The 6,030-nt window shown below is 43.1% G+C and overlaps 1 protein-coding gene and 1 long non-coding RNA gene across 3 annotated transcripts in view; one reads left to right on the top strand and one right to left on the bottom strand.

Moving 5' to 3' along the window:
• Positions 1-3,027, top strand: part of LOC107833807 (uncharacterized) — an 11,536-nt gene extending 8,509 nt beyond the window's left edge. The window contains exon 3 of the long non-coding RNA XR_001659576.1: positions 2,896-3,027. This is a non-coding gene — a long non-coding RNA (uncharacterized LOC107833807). The remainder of the gene's footprint in view (positions 1-2,895) is intronic.
• kcnq3 (potassium voltage-gated channel, KQT-like subfamily, member 3) overlaps positions 1-6,030 on the bottom strand; it is a 56,994-nt gene that overhangs the window by 27,143 nt on the left and 23,821 nt on the right. The window lies entirely within an intron of this gene.

Below are 6,030 nucleotides of genomic sequence, written 5' to 3'. Positions count from 1 at the left end.
CCTCCATCAGTTCCTCCATGTTTCCTCCATCAGTTCCTCCATGTTTCCTCCATCAGTTCCTCCATGTTTCCTCCATCAGTTCCTCCATCGGTTCCTCCATGTTTCCTCCATGTTTCCTCCATCGGTTCCTCCATGTTTCCTCCATCGGTTCCTCCATGTTTCCTGGATCCCAGAGCTGCTCTGAGCTTGTTTCCTGGAGCAGAACCGTCTCAGCAGCGCCGTGTTTCTGTCCTGGTCAGGCTGAACCTCCACTGGGACGCGGCGTCGCATCCGGAGCCTTTAAACCTGTCAGGGACTGAGTCATTGGACTATTTAAGCTGCAGCTGTCCTGCAGGTCTCCTGCTGCAGGCCGTATTTCACACGGTAAGCTGACTTTATTGCACCTGCAGAACCACGGCGGCTGCAGCAGCGCCTCTCATTAAGCCTCAGAGAGGCAACATTTAGTTTTTCTATACGCAGCGACGCCGGATCATTACCTGAGCTGTAAACGAGCCGCAGCAGAGAGACGGAGGTCTTAGCAGTGCAGCTCTGGAGGAGCTTGTTAAATTGACTTCCTGTCACCTGGATTGATCGTCTCCGGCTGATCCTGCTGGTCGGATCTCCGGGTCGGAGTGTCTCAGGTCTCAGCGTTTGGAGGGATTCAGTGCAGAAGCAGCTTCTGTGTTTAGTCGTGGCTCTTTGGCAGATTTAGTAGATTTTATGCGACTGAAACTAAATAACATGAAAACACAACATGCAACAAGTTATGTACAAGTTGCTTCTCTGCAACCCCGACAAGAGAAACGGATGGATCACAGAGGTAAATGAGGATAATCAGGATAAAAAGACAAAAACACATTAAAGTCACATGACACCAGAAGCATCACTGCCGTCTCCTCTTATTTTACGGTACTGAAGCTACAAGCACAGTAAAATAAATCACTGTCAGAAGTAACACGGCTGAATAACTTCTCAGACTCGACATCATTACAAAAACCAGAACAGCACAAGCAGCACAATGTTCGGCACATTAATGCCACGTCATTAAAATTAATCTGAGTGTTTTTCTTTCATTGCTTCAGACTTTCTGTGATGCTCATCTGTCTTAAAGAAAAGTTTCTACCACTTTTATAATCTCCCTGCACACAGGCTGCATTCACACCGGCCCTGTTCAGTCCGCTCTAACTGAGCTCCAGTCCGAAGATAAACGTTTCAGAACATCTGATCCTTGACAACTGGAGAGCAGGACTCCTGAAACATGAACACTGAGGAAAACCCAAACTGTCTGGGTCCAACATCACCGGGTCAGAACCAGATATGGACGTGTGAAAGAAGCGTGGCCAAGTGTGGAGCTGAGTGGAAGGAGGTCGAGACAAAAGAACCGTTTCCAACTCAACGACTTTCCAGACCCACCTAGTGACTTTTATCAAAAAAAAGCAACTAGCAACAAATCTAGAGACTTTTTCTGATTGGAGAGTTTAATGCCGACTCCACTCTGTGTCCTGAATCAGTAGTGAGGGCGGCCATCAGCCTCTCACGCTTCGTCTGCACAGAAACATAAAGCTGCAACCCTAAACAACACATTTAGTCAGTTTATCAGTAAAAAAAGCAGATCTGGAGGTGAATTCTATACTATTTAATACTTCACAGTGACATTTACCCATCTGTGCTGTGGATGATGCTCCAAAATCTAAATAACATCCCAAATATGTGAGAGACAGAAAAATATTTCTCATTTTGAACAGAAACATAATTCAGATTAAATATGAATATATTTGGTCTCCACAGCTGCAGATCACAACACCGGTCTGATGAAGACATGCTGCTAAACAGTCCCAGTAATTACTTTGAGTTAATATTTCACACAACTGCAAAAATAAAACACTACCCGTGTTTTCATATTAAAAGTATAATTGCACGTAATTAAACCCATCAGTGTTCTTATTTCTGAGGTAAATTCATGTTTTCTGCTCCAACTTGTGCATGTGAATGTTTTTCTGTCTCCTCATTGAGACGCTGCAGGTTTTGCCGCCTATTTAAAGGAGACATTTCAGGACAGTTTGAGATAAACGCTCATTATCTGACCACGTTTTGGCAGCTTGAAGCCTCAGAGGGACAGTCAGCGTGACGCCACCGGCAGCTTCTGCTGCTTCTCCTCCCGTCTAGGAAAACGCTTCCACAGCTATCGATGCGACATGCTGAGCTGGTCCGAGTCCTCCAGGGACAAACCAACCGGAGACGGGAGTTCGTTTCTGACAGAGATCCTACTTTCAGAATGACAGGATGATCAGCTCTGACTGCTGATGGAAAAACAGGCAGAACAAGCAGAAAATGCTGAAATGTCTCCAGTTCTTGGTGAATAGCAACCTAAAAATACAACAAGTTATTTTCAATTCTAAATCACACGTATGTCTGAAAACAGAGCAACAAAAACACATGCAGCTATTTTATTGCCATAAAGTTTTCTTCCTTTTGTGCCCATTTTTTCAAACTGGGGATGAATCTCATTAAATCTAATATTTTCTTAAACCTTGTGTAACTGCACTGATGGTGCTGGATCCACCTTTGGCCAGTTGGTTCTTATGAACATGAGGCTTTATGAGACGCTTGAAGATAAAATTACAGAACAGCTGCCACTGTTCATCGTTATAATGGTGAATGATCCATCATCATAGTGATGGCCATCAGTCACTGGATTCGGATAAAACACACTTCCTTCTGCAGGTGCAGAGGAAATAATAGAAAATGATTTTAAATCCTTCAACAAAGAAAACAGAAAAGGTTGGAATGAAACGACCAAAGCTATGATAGAAAGGATGAAGATGTGAAATTAGTAACTGAAAGTCATATAAACTTGTTTTATAGCCACTTTTCCATCAGTGTTTTGTTAATCGATGCCGTAGGCCGCATTCCCAGCTGTCCAGTTCAGTCCGCTTTAACCCAACTCCAGTCTGTTTGCCTAGAAAGTCCGGTTCGTTTGGGGAGGTGTGAAAGCGTAATCGAACTCTGGTCCTCCTACGAACCTCAATGTGGGTTCAGTTCAAACGAACTCTGGTTCAGTTCGAATGTGAACACCAAGCAGACCAGAGAGCGCTCCAAAAGCAGGAAGTGGACTACAGCACAGGGCATTCTGGGTAAATACAACCAAATCAAACATGCTAGCCTAGCGCTAGCGGACGAAATGGGTCGTGATTTTTTGCCAAAGACAAAGGAGAAATCCTCCAACCACTAAAATCTGATGCTACTCCGTTTTTGTTTGGAAGTTGTGCTCAGTGTCTTCTTCAGAACCGTTTCTACTCAAATAGTCCAGAAGTTAGAACTAGAATACCTTTTAGGCTCCCAGTGTGGAAACTGACATTTCGGTACAGCCTATTCAAAGAACAAGAAACATGAGACACGAGTAGACAGGTGTCGAAGGCTGCAGCCGTCATGGGAGGCGCTGCCCACACTGCTGGATTTATGCAAAATGTGCAGAGAAAAGCTCAGTTATTCTAAATCCTCATCTGTATTTCTATGTTTGGAAAATACAGATCACATTTTTAAATCTTCCTCATCTTTCTCCCTCCTGTGTGATCACACTTTTAGTTGTCCGTTTGTTAAAAATCCACTTTTCCTGTCCAGGAAAGTGAGCAGGCAGATAAAGGAGCTCAATGTTTGGATCAAACTGCTAACTTCCAGAACCAGCAGCTTTGGCTCGGGAACCGCCCGAGGTCCGGTGCTAATTAATCCGGAGATCCTTCTGCTGGCTCAGAGTCTGCGTCTCCTCGCCAGAAGTCCTGCCCTCCTCCAAATCTGCTCCTCCTTTTCTCCTCTAGCAGTTAAAATCGGAAGTGCAGGTTTCACAGGGTGACTTTGAGACACACTATTACATCTCATTACCTACTTTTATTCAAACTCTGATTTAATCTGGCTTTAACTTTATTCAACTGGAATCAGACCAATAATGCTCCTTTATGCCCTGAAATCCTCTTTAATATGTAAAGTAGTGAAACGGCGACGCATCGGTTTCCACAGGATGATCAAAGTCTGGCTGGGAGCCATTTCAACGGGAGGATCCTCATCCTGAGGCCACATCAGAGTTCTGACGTGGACAGAGACTTTCTGAGCTACGTTTAATTAACCAAGGTTGTTAGTTTCCAACTAATTACTCAGCAGGACTTCAGCCGCAGTGCAGAGAAAAACTGGAAGGTTTTCAGGGTCAAAGATCAACTTGAAAGGCTGCCACTGACCTCTGCAGGTCAGAGCGGGACAACTTTCTGCTGTTTTATTTTAGGAGCAGATGTCTGGGTGTTGTATTCTACTTCTTTCTCTCCTCTACTTTTATTTCCGTCTTTCTCTTCAAACCTTTTCCCCACCTCTCTTTGTGTCCATTACATCTGAAATAAACCCAAAGCCATTTCTGATAGTTCTGCATGTATATCAAGTGAAAGCCGCATCGCTCCGCTTGTGAAAGTAAACCTGTTGTGCTACTCAGAAACAATCCTGATTTCCACACCGTCTCATTTACAATCAGTTAGAAACTCGGCCTTCTATCACCTGAAGAACATTTCCAGGATTAAAACACCAACGTTTCAGCAAGATCTAGAAACTCATCCATGCATTTATCTTTAGTCGCATTGATTACTGAAGGTGTCTTTACAAGTCTGCCTAAAAATATCACTCAGACATCTGCAGGTGATCCAACACGCTGCTGCTGGCGTTCTGACTAAAACCAGGAAGACAGATCACATCACCCAGTCCTTACTCTGAGAGAAGAGACTTTAAAATACTGTTGGTGGTTTATAAACGGCTTTGCACCAAATTACATAAAAGATCTGCTGGTGTTGTATCAACCTGCCAGAACCTCCCAGGTCTTTGGTTCTGGTTCTGCTCTGCATTCCCAGAACCGGAACCAAACATGGAGAAGCAGCATTCAGTTTCTATGCACCACAAATCTGGAACAAACCTCACGATAAATGGAAAGCAGCCGAAACTCTGAGTTCCTTTAAGTCCCGACTAAAACCCACCTGGTTAGAGCTGCTTGTGATTAACAAGATCTGGATCAATGACCATCATTTGATGTGTATTGATGATTTTAACTATGGCAGTTGACCAAATGTAATGTCAGTTATCTGTTCACAACTATTGACTATATGTTGTGTTTGTAATTTTTTGGTTTTCATGATGACGGCGGAGTCCGGCGACGATAAAAACAAAAGTGTTTTTATCTTTTTTAAAATCTCTTTCTTACTGTTTATTCAATGTCACATGCTGTTTTTATTTGTTCTTTAATTATGTAAAGTACCTTATAATGCCGTGTTGCTGAAATGTGCTATGCAAATACACCTGATTTATTCAAGTGAAAAAAGCCAGAGAGAACGAACAGCAAATATTTATTTTTCTGATCTACATCCAAAGTATTTAATAGAAAATAGCATCAGCTCTAAGTTGTTTGTTTCAGTTTCTTGAAAAAAAGACAACAGCAGAGAAGTTTAGATTTTCATATGGAGAAATATTTCAGGGTTATATAAAAACGAAGTGATTTACTTTATGACTCCTGGAACGCAGACGACATTTAAACCAAAAAAATAAATACTAGCAGAGCAGAGAAGAACAATGAACCCTGACCAACAATCAGAGAGAAAACCTATTTGGGTTTACAGAACTCTGCAGTGTCTCCAGTCCAGCGAAACCAAACCCCAGCATGTAGCGGCTCAGTGAATCTGGTCTGGACTCTGTGGATCAGAGTCATGGATTCAGAGACTCTGTAGAAGGACAGAAGACCTGCTCTGTGGTCCAGGTACACTCCGACTCTGGAGGAAACTGGACCTGAGACGGGGCTCCAGATGTTGTTGTGACCAAATTGATAACCATCTGAGAAACAATTTAAAGCCCAAGATTTATCATTACCTCCAAATCCACATTCATTCCCACCTCCTGCTCTGCTGATGTTCTTGTATGCAACTGCAACAAAAACTCTTCCTCTAAACTCCACCTCCCAGTAACAAAGTCCAGTCAGACTCTCTCTACTGAGGATCTGACAGTAATCAGTGAATCTGCCTGGATGACTAG

The sequence above is a fragment of the Poecilia formosa genome, unplaced genomic scaffold, assembly GCF_000485575.1.
Source record: "Poecilia formosa unplaced genomic scaffold, Poecilia_formosa-5.1.2 Scaffold459, whole genome shotgun sequence".
Taxonomy (NCBI): Eukaryota; Metazoa; Chordata; class Actinopteri; order Cyprinodontiformes; family Poeciliidae; genus Poecilia; species Poecilia formosa.
The sequence above is the reverse complement of the archived record's forward strand: the minus strand, read 5'-3'. Positions and strand labels throughout refer to the sequence as shown.